General features: G+C 38.5%; 1 protein-coding gene across 10 annotated transcripts in view; it reads left to right on the forward strand.

Annotated features, from left to right (window-relative positions):
• Positions 1 to 3,182: 3,182 nt before the first annotated feature.
• INPP4B (inositol polyphosphate-4-phosphatase type II B) overlaps positions 3,183 to 15,685 on the forward strand; it is an 837,179-nt gene continuing 824,676 nt past the window's right edge. For 6 of the 10 annotated variants that reach the window (XM_082727238.1, XM_082727234.1, XM_082727229.1 and 3 more), the window contains exon 1: positions 3,183 to 3,451. The gene's annotated coding sequence lies outside the window, so the exon portion shown is untranslated. The remainder of the gene's footprint in view (positions 3,452 to 15,685) is intronic. The other 4 variants (XM_082727239.1, XM_082727240.1, XM_082727235.1 and 1 more) reach the window with 1 other exon arrangement.

The following is a 15,685-nucleotide window of genomic DNA, read 5'->3' on the forward strand; positions in this document are numbered from 1 at the left end:
CCTTTTTTTGGGTTCCATGGGTTACCTGGTACCTTTACAATGGTTTCTCCTTTTTACTTAAGTTAGGTCAAATTTCTATTTCTAATAACATTTCCCATTAATTTAAATATATATATATATATATATATATATATATATATATATATATATACACACACACACATGCATGCCCATGGAAAAATGACCTTAATTATGATTATCAAAGATTAACTCTTCCAGTGTGAATTTTTCAAAATTAGAATGAAAACCATGACTTGATCTACAGAATTATCATTAAAAAAAAATGAACAACTGTGGTAAGAAAAACCACATCTATCATACTTGGTGCTCTATTTTTATAGGTTTTTAATAGTGAAAGATCATAAAAGTGTAGAGTCCTTCTTGTGCCATACCATGTTCACTTGAAATAGAAAGCTCCAGGAATAATGAATGAATTACTTCACTAAAAAGGAGGGTGTGACAGCAGCCCTGTAGATCCTGGTTTGATTTTATTGCTTTAGACAGCAACGTAGCTAATGGGAATCACGTTTTAGACCTTCGACCATACAAAGATATTTCAAAAGGGAATGAAAAATATTTTGTCCTTCATTGGTAAATGGAGTTATGTTTGGGGGGCACAAGTGGCTACAAGTTCAAGGTTTGTAAAAACGGAGGCTCATTAAAAATGGGTTTAATAAACCACAGAAGGATCTGAATCCTCTAGACTTATTTAAAGAAAACAACAAACAACTAAAAAAGGTAACTATCAGGCTGATCGATTGATTTTTAAAATGCCACATGGCATATGTATTTGACTCATTCATTCCCTCTTTCTTCTTGTCTTTCTTTCTGTCTCCCTGTATCTCCCCAGAATTTAAACTTCCTAGGGGCGCCTGGGTGGCTCAGTGGGTTAAGCCGCTGCCTTCGGCTCAGGTCATGATCCCAGGGTCCTGGGATTGAGCCCTGCATTGGGCTCTCTGCTCAGCAGGGAGCCTGCTTCCTCCTCTCTCTCTGCCTGCCTCTCTGCCTGTTTGTGATCTCTCTCTGTCAAATAAATAAATAAAATCTTTAAAATCTTTAAACTTCCTAGATGACATGCACAGGTACATCACATTTTCTTCAGCAGCCCTGCAAAAGGTCTAGGTCAGCATGATCTATGTCTGGATTTTAATTATAAGAGGTTTTTCTGGGTATCTCACTTTAAGTGCTAATTTCCATAAAGACATTAGCTGCATCTATTTTACAACTCTGTCTTTTAAAAGGAATAGTTTAGTACTTCTGGCACTGTGGCAGTCTTACATAAACACACACACACACATATACACACACACACAGAGCTCCATTCAAGTTAGAGGATAAATATGTTAAACATCTTTTCAATTCAGTAGCAAAGCTCTGGCACCCTGATGTTCTGATATTCTTTCAATCTTTCTGTATTTTAAGAAAAGACTGAAACTGTTACCCAATGAAAAAGTTGTATCATCTTGCCAGCATATCTCTACTAACAGAATTCATCCATTGTTTCAAGCCTCAAGTATGAATATGAGTATGACATAGTCTTCCTCCCCACCCCCCACCCCTCCAAAATGGGTGTGTTCAGCACTGCCCCATGCAGGAGAAATCTAACTCTAACAGGCTCCTCAAGTATGATCCATGTTCCCAAGGGCCTGCCTGGAACTGTCAGCCTCCCACCTTTCTTCTTCTGTCCTTCTAGCGTACATGTGATGATGGCTGGGCATAGCAGAAAAGCTTGAAGAGAGGGAAAGGGAAGGGCTGCAGGAGCAAAAGGAGGGAATGAGCCTAGCATAATGTTTAATTTATTCTGTAAACATTTAAGGAAACTACAGCGTGTAATCATTGTTCCAAGCTCTGAGGGAAAGTGATGGAAAAAACAGACAGACAAACACCAAAACCTCTGCACTCCTAGATTGAGCTTATAACAAGTGGCAGTTAAATGTTTGTGGAATGAATGGTTGTCTAGATGCAGGAAATGACAGCAGGGGGCAGCTAGAGTTTCCCACTTCCTGTGTCTGACCTAACCCAAATCGACTTCACCATCTTAACCTCGGGATTCCTGCATGGCAAATGTAACCCATGCGTACTAGCTTTCTCACTCTATTTTATGTGAAGTATGAATTTAAAGCGCCCTTAGGGAAGGGAAAGGCTGAAGATCCCTGAGTGGACTGGTGCTCGGCATTACCAGCCTTCCCATTGCCTTTGAGCAGTTTAGATAAAAACCTCTGCAAGAGAACCGCCAGGTGGCACCTGTAAGGCGCAGATGGAGAGAACCATTTGCCCCACACCCCACAGCCCGGAAAAACGAGGCTGCGTGTCTTCCACTGTGGGCTTGTTGGCTGGGAAGTGGGGGAGTTTTAGTCTCTGTTCAGGCTGCGTGATTACGTACCCTGTTTTCTTGACACCCCAAACACGCAGAGTGCAGATTTGTCCCCACGCTTTCGGGCTGCCAAAGGCGTGTCACACTCTGGTTAGGAGCAGCTCGGCCTCAGGCAGCGGCCGCGACGTGGGGCTGGCGGTGGGTGGCGGTGGGCTGCGCTAAGCTGGAGGCCCAGTCAGTGCCCAGGTCTCCCTCGTCAGACCTCTACCTCGGGCCAAGGCGAAGGAGTGGCAAGAGACGGGTCCCAGGGTGGTGGCAAGCTGAAGTCCCCTGCACAGGGGTCACCGCCTCCCATTCTCGCTCACCCCCAGACTGGGCCGGCGCTGCCAGTGGCCGGGGTCTGGGGCACCTCCTCCCGCCAGTTAGAGAATCTTGTGTTTTTTCCGGCCCCCGTTTCGGCGTGGTGGCTCCGGGTCACCCCTCACCGCCACTCTGCATCTGTTCTCCCCCAGCCCAAGTTGGACGACCGCTCCCGCTTGCAGAGGGTCGGGGTGCAAGGTGTCAGCTCACGGAGCAAGCGTGTTGGGTCATTTGGTGCTGGGTGGCCGGGGTACCAACTCCACTCCATCAGCGAGAAGCGAGCTGCGCCAGTTGCGAGACTGTCGCTGCTGCTGCCGCCTTTATTGGCGGTTGCTGGTGACATTGGGAGGAGACCGCTCGGAACAAGCGGAGGAGGAGGAAGAGGAGCAGGGAGGGTGGGGGTGGGGGGGAGAAAGTAGCAATTGTGCCAGGGGGCGTGTGAGCAGCCGGAGAGGCAGCCGCGCTGGTGACAACTTCTCCTGGGCGCGCGCGGCGGGGCGGGCGGGAGGGCGGGGAGCGAGCGCCGAGCGCGGCCGGAGCCGGGCGCCTGAGGGAGCCGCGGGAGCCTCAGGGAGCCGCGGCCCGCGCCCTGCGCCGCCGCCGCCGCGGCCGCCTGCTCGCTTCCTCCGGGTTCTCAGCCCCGGGTGCTGAGGCTCGAGTCTATAAATAGCAGGTTACAGCTCCTGCTCCGCGCGCACACGCTCACAAGCGAACGCAGGAAAGTCAGGCTAAAAGTGTCTGCTGCTGCTGCCGCCCCCCACTCCGCCTCCGGGAGAGGTAATTATCCGCCCGGGATCTGAGGGCTCGGTGGGGATTTTTGCAGGGTGGTGTGGGTGATGGTGGGTGATTCGAGAGGCGTTGGAGCGGGTCTGAGAGCGCGGGGACACGTCCTGGCGGGGGGAGCTGTCTGTTTTGCATTAAGTTTCCCAGTCTCCCTGCCTCGGTAGCCCCTCCAGCCCTGTCGCCGGCGGGTAGGATGAGCTGTCTCTCCTCGGTGGCCGGGGTACCTCTGTCACCGCGCTTGCCCTGCCGCCGAGCGCCCCTCGGCACGGCGAGCGCGTGGGTTCACCCTCTCGCTTGCACTCACACTCTGTGGGCCCGGGGTAACTCTGAGCTCCGGCCTCGTCGACCTTCCAGGGCTGCGCCCACCTGCGCAGTCCTTTTAGAGAGGCCACGGTGGCCCGGGGTTCTCTCTCAACCCCATCCCGGCCGCGCCAAGCTGACGCCACCGGCCTCAGAAGTCGGCTTTAAGGCTAGGGGTGGGGTGGTGGCGGGAGCGAGGGTGACTGGCCCTGAGGTTTCAGTTGCCCCATGTCCTGGGTTTTCCTAAGGAGCCCTTCTCCGTGACCACCCCCACCCTACGCCCCGCAACTCATTCCGGCAGAGAAGCCCGGCACGTCTCCTCTTGGCCGAGGTGCATCCCTTGTCCTACCCCAATGAGGTCTCGCTGATAGGGTTAGAAAGCGAGGGCCTGGGGTGAAAGCATGGGGAAGGTGGGTGGTGGTGGTGCGGTCATTGTCCGGAGTCCGAAAACTGCGCTGCTGACTCCGCAACCTCCGGCAGGGAGGGCCCAGGCGGAAGGGTGTCTAGGAGCCAGGGCTGGTTCCTGAGTGGACTTTCAGGTTTGTAGCTGGGAGGGAGATGAGGATGCTGGATCTACACATACTTGTTTTTGCCCCTCCCTGTGCCTCTGAAATCTCTTTTCTTTTGGGGGGTGGTTTCTGTCCCTGAGGACACAGTGAAGAGGGACCCGCTGTTTTCTGTTTGGGGACAGGAGATTTTATGAGGGTGAGGGTGCGCATCTTGATTGGGTTGTTGTTGCTGCTGCTGCACAAAACTTACTGGAAAAACCTGAGAGGGTTTTCTATTACTCCTGTTTTAGTGGTGCAGATTCGCTCCTTTGCCTCTTTTTTTTTCCTTCTCTGGAACCAGCCCCCCCCCCCCCGCCCCCTTTCTGAGATGTGTTGTTTGAGGTCATTACCTTTTATGACTCCAGGTGTTACATTTTGCATATCTCCTTCCCCTCAGTGAGACAGAACTTGTTTATAAAGGTGTGAGTTTATAAAATAAGTAAAAGCCCAGAAAACAGAGGATAATTTCGTCGTTTTCCCCTCAAGGTGGGCACTCTATAGCCCTTTTATAGATGTAAAACTATATTTCAAAGACCTTACTTGTAACAGGAATTTTCTTAATGTGTCCTGGACCAGACGTGGTAGTAATCTGACTTACTGCTAAAGCAGCATATGAGGTACAAGGGATCACCAACAGGGCAGCTGGCTGAAAATGTGCAAGAAGTTGAGTAAAAAGGGGACTGGGCAAGTGGGCTTTGTCTCACTTAGTAGACAGAGAAGTACATTATCTTGTGTTTCAATATGTTCCAGTAAAACATTGATAATAAGTCAGAGTAAATGATTAATTGGTTTGTGATAAGTATGTGGGTGTTAAAAATTAAACCTCTTACATTTATAGTAATGTAAAATGTTACTGCCATGGAATGCTTTTTCAGCCTCTTTCTTTAAAATGTGATTTAGAAGATTGTCCTTGAAAGGTTATGAAATTTACATGTGGAGAGAGTCTAAATGTTCACTGTCATTAAGAAACGTATGTGCTGATTGAATTATGGATCTTATTTTGGATGAATATTCTCTTTGATTAGGCAAATCAATATTTATTTGTGATAAACTAATGACCAGTTAGAATGTACATATTTGTAACCGTGTTTTGCTTTTGATCTTTCCATAAACATAAGAAAACCCAGATAGACCAAGGGAGATAGTCTTCTCCCTCTAGTTGTTCAAAGAAGCACATGGTCAAAGTTACAGGCAGAGAATACTTTTAAAATGTTGGATTTGAACTTTACTTTGGGAGTGCCAGTTGACTGAATGACTTCATTTATCATAAACTTTTTGTGAAAAGACTCAAACTCATCAGTTAAATTTATAAAACAATGTATTATATTTTAGTTGCATGAAATGGAAAGTCATTAAGCTTGGACGAAAACCCAGATATTTGTTTTAAATTGTGTGAATTGGGAGTAATTCGTTTCTTTTTTGAGACATGGGAGTTTCTTTTAGTACAAGTAATACAAGTCCCTACATGGGTAGCAGAGTTAACTTTTACTACTTGGAGGTAAAACCCAAGAGAGCAATTCTCCTAAAGATACAGAAAAAAAATGCAAACTGCTCTCATATTTCTTAGCAACCAACTAGATTTCTGTTTCTGGGTAAGTATCTGACATCTGAGAATACAAAGTTAAAAGAATTATAAAATCATAATTAGTGAGTAAAATGCTCACTGCCTATGGTGCATAATCAATGAGTCTTGGAACACTGAAAAAATAAAATTGAATTTAAAAAAATGCTTATTGAATATCTATTACATATTCTTATTTCAGTATGCAATTCCAGTATGTCTAATATTAGACATACCAATATCATGATTTTTGTAGTCTTTGTGGAATATGTTTTTGCCTTTTATAACCATGGGGTTTCTAATAGATAGAGATGTGGTGTTTTAAATAATCTCAAGTTAAATGTAATGTTCATTTCAAAGCTATGTCTTTCTCTTCTGTATTCTCTAATTTTTAAACATGTCTTATCTTTCTAAAGCCTTAGGGAATTTGCTTCATAGGCCATTTTGTTACTACTTATTTTATGTTGAGTTAGAAATTCTTGATTATAGACCTTAGGACACACTCTTAAGTATACATACGTTCATATTCAAGCTTAAGAAATGAGGCTATTAGATAAATAATTTCAGCTTAAATATTTATTTTTAGACGCATCCAAATGATGATATTACAATCGCATTTGTGTGTGTGTGCATGTGTGTGTGTGTGCGTGTGTGTGTGTGTGTGTAAATACACATAACCTTGGTTTTCCAAAACTTTAAATGCAGTATGTACCTAGAAAACACACTAAGATCTGTAAGAAAATTCTAAGGAATCTTCAGAGTCTCAGGCATAATTGTCATTTGAATCAGGATTTGTTAGTTCCTTCGCTTTATACCTTTTCACTACCTTGTAGATTAACAGGAGAATTTTAAAAATGTTGTTGAAATTTTATAGTAATATGATTAATATAATATAATATAATATAATATAATTTATGTTGTGTATATATCTGCAACTGCAGTGTTTTTTCTTATATCAGGCATAGTTGTAATCACTGTCTTATTTTCTGGAATTATCTTGTTATAGACCATATACCATAAGGCCAAGGGAATATCTAGGAGTTACAACTTAAGACATTTTACTCAATTGTAAATTTACTGAACATTGAGATGTCATGATAAATGTAATCCCAACATAGTGTGAAGAATTGGATTTCAATATAATATGTGTTCTTAAGTCATATTTTCCAAATTGAGTTTCTCAAATTGCGATATTTTGAGTAAATCTTTCTTCTGCCTTGGGCAGGCATATCAACTAGGTTTCTTGAGTATGTGGTGAAGACCTCAAAATAGCACTAAGAGCCTCAAAGTAGCCTTAATAGAACTAAGTGAAATAGACTTGGCAGTAGTCACTTGGTTAAGCTGATTAAAGGAAATCTTGAGAAGTTTTCTAGATCATGTGGCTTTGATCAAAGATTCCTTTGAGAATTATCCAAATTAAGATTTTGAGGCGATGGAGGTAACACTTCCCTTAAAGGAAAACTTCTTTCTTCTTCTGTCTTTCTTTCCCTCACTTTCTCCCTTCTTTCTTTCTCCTGTGTTTCTTTTCATCCATTTGTCTATCATCTATTTTTATGTGACCTTGTGGTTATTAAAATGAATCAGTGCAAAAGGCCTAATGTTGAAGTCACTGAATGACATTCTCTATTGTCCACATTTCCAAGGATGGAAAATGTTTATAGGATATACAGGAAGCCTTAATACTCATGCTGATTTTAAATTACTGGAGTAACGTCAACATTGAAATCTCTAGTTTGATCTTATGAGATCAAACTAAAAATAGAACTCTTAAAAATTTCCATATATTGTTTTAAAGATTTTTTATGTATTTATTTGACAGAAATCACAAGTAGATGGAGAGGCAGGCAGAGAGAGAGAGAGGGAAGCAGGCTCCCTGCTGAGCAGAGAGCCTGATGCGGGACTCCATCCCAGGACCCTGAGATCATGACCTGAGCCGAAGGCAGCGGCTTAACCCACTGAGCCACCCAGGCGCCCCTCCATATATTGTTTTAAATATATCTTTCATTTGTAAATTTTAAGTACTTCAGAAGGAGAACCTGAGATTTTTATGTTTCTCAAAAAGGTGTGTGATTCTGAAAAAGCTAAGTAAAATGGTTTAAAGAAACCCTCTGATTATTTTTCACTATGAAAAAACTTAATTGACAGAAATATGAGTCTTTCACTTTTCACTTAAGTTCTTAAAATAGGTAGTTATGCATATTAAGTAGACCAAACTGGGGACTACAATTGTAAAATACAATGAAGCAAATAAAATATACTACCATAGGACAGTAAAATAATCTATAGCAATCCTTCCTTTAGTCTTTCAAATGATCTCATTTCATTTTTATGGGGATTTATTTTTTTAGTCAGAAGATCGAGATGACCTATAGTGATTAGCTTAACTGAAACACAAAGAAATTATTCACCTCTAGGAAAATAAGATAGAACTAAAAACCAGTGGCATCTGAAATTGAAATTATAACCTGTAGATGAGATGAGATTATAGTTATGTCCTTAAGAAAGCTTGTGAATATCTTTAGTGATTTTTTAACATCCTGTGATGCCTTTTCAAACATCTTCATATGTCGAACTTGCCAGCTAAACACATATTCCATCTAGCTCATCAGCATATATCACATGCATAATAGAATATGTTGCATACTGGGTGAACAGTATTAAAAATAACATTAAAAAAACCAGACATTTCATGTCTTCATTAACAAAATCTGTAGTTTTTTTTTTTATATTTACTAATCTAATCAGACCTTTCTTACATGAATTTATAAGACAGGGCTGATTTTATGGTATGTGTAATTTCATTTATTTTAAAAGTCTTCTTATATTGAAATAATTATAAATAAATATGCTTCCAACCTATCTTTCTGGATAAATTTGCTTCAAAACAGAGCATTTCCACTTTCCTGAAGACATCCATTGTGCATTTGGAGTTAAAAAGACATTTAGCACTAGGTGGCAGTGTGCAATGCTTAGTAGCCTTGCGTCATTTAATTGCAATATATTCATTATTAAAGCTTTTCTTTAAAACAGAATTTATTTATATTGTGAGTGTGTTAATGAAATTGAAATCAACTGGCAGCTAAAACTTTAACACTATATTGAGAAGATCTATTGTTTGTAAGACTTTAAGATTTGATGTTAATATTTTTACATACTCTGCTTTTATGTAGGGTTGCTTACATGAGGGATTGTTAGGAATTAATTGAATTAAATATGCCAGAATTCTGCTTATGATGGAGTAAGAGAAAAGGAAGGGAAAATTAAGTGAACATGATAGGGGAGAAACCATATGGCCATTCTAAAATAGACATCATATTAACTGTATTTTAATCCTAATCCTCTCACTACACAGGCTGAGAAAGAACATTTTTTTCTTAGGGGGTTGAATACTATGATAGTTAATTTTTTTCCTCTATCTCATTGGTGTTGGGACAATGCAAAAAAAAAAAAAAGTGCAGATTGTCTTACTGATGCTTCAGCAAATCCCTTGCTATCCTCTGTTATAGTGATGGCCTGGCCAGCACAATGACCAAATTGAATTAGTTATGTATCACTACAATTTACTGGTTATTAGGACAACTGAAGTTTATCTACACCATTTTTCTTGGTTAATCTAGATGTATATATTTCTGTCTTTGGCTAAATGATTAAATTATGGGTCTTGGCAGAGTAAATCAATTTATTCCATCATCAGTGCTCCAGAATGGGACCATGTAGCTGGAACTTCCTCAGGATCAGTTTGGTAGGTGTTTCACCATGTTTTCTGGACATGACTGTTGTAGGAATGGAGACCAAGGGAAACATTATTCAATATAAATTGACATAATTAAGAAATATGTTTCTTTTAAAAATTTTTACAACATAAAATTTCAAATCTAATAAAACGCAGAATAATACAACAAACTCACAAGTACCTCCAGCTGGCTTTAACAATTGTTAGATCATATCTATTCTTGTGTCATCCACAGTCCCACTCGCTTTTCCCCTCCCTCGAGTTTTTGAAATCAAATCCTAGAAATTATATCAAAGGAAACACCTTTGTGAAGTAGTTATTTACCAAAAATAGGGGCTGTATGAAGGGCAATTTAAAAAATAATTGTTGCAGTTAAAACACTACATATTTCACTTAAAAAGTCTGAAATCTTGATATCGGGTAAATTACACTCTTGACTCTGTTTCTGGAAAATATGGAAGACTTTATATAATTAGGGAAATAATTTCAATTAAGGTTCTATCTCAAGTATATTTTTAATTGCTAGAAGTATGTAGCAATGTTTCTTAAGCATGTTAGGTGGATATACATACTTGATAAACCAATGACTTCTTGGATTAAGAAAAATGTTGACTGTATACTTCATCATCACAGTTCCCTTACATAATATTTTACTTCTAAAGAAGTAAACCCTTGGCATGCAAGAATTCAGTTTGCATGAGTCAAGATTTTACCATTAATCTTACAGGTACTTGACATATAGTAATCTATAGTTTTGCTGAAATGAATTTAAATCACCCAGTCCTGGAAACTGACCTTTCAGTGAATGAGTTTAGCCAGTGACCAAGAGTTTATACCTCTGGGTGATTTTGTGCTCCAGGTAACATGGCACTTTACGTTCTTGGGCTAATTATCCCTGATGAGTGTATTTAAGAATATGGGAATCTGAGAGTTGCTCCTCCCCTTTGAGAATATCATGGATATTCTAAAATATACCTATTATATTTTGTGTAGAGTTAGAATTTTAAATAAATAAAATTCTTTCAGATTTCAAAAAACTGATGGTAACCACTATGTAAATCTTTGAGACTATTATGTGTCTAAGAGAAAATATAATTCCATAGTAGTGAAAACAAGTAATTTATATTGAAAGAGTTCATCTGTCATGCTATAGTTTTCATATGTATGAATTATATGGGGAAAAAGCCCCTGTACACTTTTTTAATATTAGACCCATGATATTTTGACTTTATTTTTGAAATTTACTATAATGTTTTCTTTCCTGGGCTGTTTTAAGGCTGCCTCCCAATTTATTCATGCTATTCATATTTCCACTTCTCATTTTATATTCGGGTGGGAGTGAAGAATGGTACATACTTGGAATAGTGTAATGAGGAATAATTGAGCCTGTTGGCTTCCAGTTGATTTCTGGGATTCTTTATTTCCTTTTTTTCCCCCTACTCATTTTCCTCCTTGACTATAAATGTAATAAATCTCCATTGAAAAAAATTTGGCAAGTAGAGACAAATCTTAAGAGTCAGAAAAAAAAATCACCTGAAGACAATATTGTTAACATTTCATCATATTTCTTTCTAGGATTTCCTGTGACTGTCTTACAAAAGATTGACCTGTTGAGATTAACCTATGTTCAAGGGGTGTGTGTGTGTGAGAAAATGAGTATTCTAATTATTTTTCCACTTACAATTTTGTTGTTCAATTCAGTTTACACTTTGATTGAGCAATGTACCAGGTAGTATGTGCCAGGTACTGTGCTTGTCTTTGTTCTAGTTTACTACAATGAATACAAAAGAAAAATTACTTTTACCATGCCTGTAAACAATTTTTCTATCAATTTTTAGTTGCTTTCTGTTAGTTAGGCCTATAGATCATTATCATTTGTTTATTCTTGTTCTCTCAACTTAGACTTTTACCTTATTGTAAAAGTCTTTTGCTGTTACTACGTGGTGATGAGCATTTCCTGTATGACCTCATTTTCTAGTATTCCTTTTCTATATTTTTCACTGTTATCTTAGGAGTGATTTCTAGAAGTAGTATACTGGATAAAGAGCTTGAGCTTTTTAAAAACTTCTTAATACAAGATGGGATTGGGAGGGAGACAAATCATAAGTGACTCTTAATCTCACAAAACAAACTGAGGGTTGCTGGGGGGAGGGGGTTTGGGAGAAGGGGGTGGGATTATGGACATTGGGGAAGGTATGTGCTTTGGTGAGTGCTGTGAAGTGTGTAAACCTGGTGATTCACAGACCTGTACGCCTGGGGATAAAAAATATATGTTTATAAAAAATAAAAAATTAATAAAAGAAAGTGAAACATCAAAAAAAAAAAAACACAAAAACTTCTTAACACATATTCCCAAATTGTTCTCCAGAAAAACTGCACCTACTTCCATTCTCCCTGAAAGAACATGAGTCATATCTCCATCCTCAGCAGGGCTGAGGGATATATTTTTTTTAAATCTTGTTATTGGGAAAGGTGAAGATGATTGTTAACACCACCACCACCAATATCATCATCAATAATCACAACAATAACACTTACTGAACATCTCTTACAGGCCATTCATCATTCATGACCTTTATACTATCTCATTTAACCCTTACAACTGTAAGAGAAGAATATTATTGTCCCATTTTAAAGTAGAAAACTTATTTTTTGAGAGGTTAAGTAACTTATCCAAGGTCAGGCAACTGGGAAGTGGTATAATTAGGTCCTGGCCTGTGGCTGATTTTATTTTAAATCTAGGCTTTAAAGTGCTACTTTATGTTGTATGATTGTTTGATTAGATGAGGTTGAAAAATTTTGAAATTCTTATTTTCATTTATACTTTTTTTAATATGAATTCCTATCTTCAGCTGGTTTGTGTATTGGAACCTTGGTTTTCATCATTTTCAATATCCTTTATGAATTAGGGGCACTGTTTCTTTGTCATTCATGTCATCTATACTATTTTCTTTAACATATAAAAGTTGAAAATGTGTCTAGTGAAGTTGAATGTCATATTTCCACTATTGCTTGTTTTGCTTAGATAATACTTTCTCATTCATAGAACAGATTAGAATTTCCCTGAATTATTCTTCCCCTAAAAGAATTTACATCCAGTTCTTCAATGACTTTTTCTCTTGAGTCCACCCAACATTGTGATGGTGTATGGTATGAGATAAGACTTAATTTATCTCCTAAAAAGAGTTAAACATGTTCCAGCAGCAGTTTCCGAATAATCAATCCATTCATTCCCCATTTATTTGTTATTCTATCACATAATATCATAAACTGTCTTATTGTAAAGGTAAGTATACACACTCCTTCTTAGTAGGTTTCTGGTTTTGGTATGCATGGTCCAGTTTTCCATCAATTCTTTTATTAATATCACACGGGTTTAAATGTTTTTATTTGCTTCATATCTGATAAGATTGATACTCTTTTCTTGTTGAATTTTTTCTGTGTCTATGTGTAGCTTTTAAGAATCTCACTGATATTTCTTCCAGACTCATTTTAGAATAATTGGATAAACTGTCCCCAAAATAGTTGTAGTTTTCATTGAGCATATAAATGAAATTAAGAAGAATTGACAAGTTTACAAGATCTAGTCTTCTTATCCAGGAACCTGGTGTGTGTCTCAGTAAAGTGATATGGAGAATTTTTCATGCTATATATAAGGGCTTATACTAGACATCAGTTATTTTGCCAAAGTACTTTCCTTTCTCATGTTTCATTCTTCAGACTGACCAAGGAATAATAGAGCCTGTTCTATGCACCATGAGCTCACATTAGTTTTGCTCATTCATAGTCATATGTTTGGCCTAATGGCATCTCTTTGTCCCTGGAAGGAGGGACCCAGGAGGCCTGAAAGTTTCTCTTCCCCATTACTGGGTTACAACCTTGTTTTAAACAAATATTTAGGTTAAATCATGTTACTTAAATTATCTCAAGAAGATACCTTTAGTATAAATATTTAAAATATCAATATGAATAATTGTGCAACTTCAACAGCTTACTAATGAGATGTCATAAAATTGTCCGAAAATATGTATTATTTTGTATATCAATAGCATACAAGGCAGCAAACATTTCTCAGTTTGATACTTGGTTTCCAGTTGTCAAATCCAGCATAATTACCTCTAAGATCATCAATTTTATCACATTACAATGGTGTGGCAGGGTTGGATAACTAGCCAGAAGCTGTAACTTATTCATCTGTGTCTATACTCCAGTTATGCAGATTTTTAGAATGGAAATCTGGAAGTATTTTCACACACACAATATGTTCATGAGTTTCTTAAGTGCTATGTAGCTATATACTCCAGCTCTTTCCCACTGATCATGGTATGTTAAACAATTTGTTACTGGTATCATTCAGAAGATAATGTCTTGCTTTTACTAACTTGAGTCCTCCAGGTTTTTTTTAAGGGGAGAACTTATTTATCTCAGGCTAATGGATCCTACTTCTGCTGGCATTGTGTCTCAGGAAATTACAGATAAGTAGGAGAAGTATTATGTATGTGTGTGTAGGGGTGTGTGTGGTCTTCAGGCCTTCTCATCTATACTTCCAATTCCAGTTTTATCACTTCCAAGGGCAATTCTGTGTGGTGGAATTGTGCATGTAAGTTATGTATGAGTTTCAAGTATTAGGTGAGGTGGTGAGGACCGTGTTCATTTCCCTGCCTAAAATTGCAAGAGCTGACCCATGGATGGGATACCAAGTCAGGTTCTAGTAACATCTACTTTTCATTTCATAGGCTAAATATTCGAGATCAACAACAAAAGACAACAAGAGAAGAGCTTATAATTTGCTTCTGTTAAGATTTTCTAATTTCCATGCCAAGGTTTATATATTCCTTTTTAGTTGAATGCTTGAAGTAACAATGCACTAGCAGTGATGAAAATCCTCTCAAAGCCTCAAGAGACTTTTTCTACCACTTGTTGAAATTTCCCTGTCAAAATCTCTTGGTTAATATGAAGCTAAGAAAGAATATGTGAAAGAAAAAATAGACTAGTGCAGACAGTATACAGCAAAGAAAGTGTAATCTGTTTCTAGCACATAAACATTAATTATAATAAAAAATGATAAAAATTCACTGAAAAATACAGCTTTAGTTCAAGAGGCACCTTCAAAGAACTTTAGTTTAACTATTCCTGTGCTCCATTGTAAGATGACCAAAATTTTCATTTGTTTGGGACTGAGGAATTTCAGGACTAAAAGGAAGAGAGGCTAGAGCAAATGGCATGGTTGGTCATCTTATCTCCACAAACATGGTGAAAAGTGTAGGGAAGTAATGGGTATACAATTTTATGTAGTCTGTTGTATTCAGGAGAAAGAAAAGACAATTTTTGATTATTAAAGTGTTACTTCAATATTCTCTGAATAAAAATGATATAAAATCTGAACTCAAGTTGTCCTTTGATGGCAGAAGCTCAGTATTTTTATTTATGTATTTATACTTATTTATTCATAATTTATTCCCTGAATACTTCCAAAAATGATTTGAGATGCCTTACAGTAAAGCTATGTGCAAAGATACTGAGCTTTTATAGCAGTTCAATAATAATGTGAAAGATATATTTTGGAGCTTGACTAAAAGTAGTATGCCTTAAATATTAAATTTGTTAATATGAATACTATCAAATGTAATATCTCAAGTGCTCTAGGTAGAAAAATATATTTTGGGAATTTTAAGATCTCTATCCAAATCCTGTGATTTTGGATAGAAAGCTAGCAATTATTTAATATTATAAGGCTCTCATCAGATAGTCTGGGTGAGGTACTGAGGAGAGGCCCAATATAGAAGAGCTCTGGATCCATCCAAATAGGAAGAGCAGCTTTCTGTCACATGCATGTTTTTGATTGACTCCATGTAGTCTAGCATTAGACACAGCTGTTTTGCATTGAAAAGACTGTTGCATTTATTAAAAAGACCTGGTATAGGTCTTTGTTCTTCCAAATCTAGGCCATAGTGATTTGGGGAAAGTCATTGTAAGGTACCTGAGCCTGTTTTCTCATTTATTAAGTACAGATAATGATAACTCTCTCATAGATTTGTAGTGAGAATTAAGTGGGATTGTATAGAAAAAAAAGACACAAAATATAC

The sequence above is a fragment of the Mustela nivalis genome (genome assembly GCF_964662115.1).
Source record: "Mustela nivalis genome assembly, chromosome: 4".
Lineage (NCBI taxonomy): Eukaryota > Metazoa > Chordata > Mammalia > Carnivora > Mustelidae > Mustela > Mustela nivalis.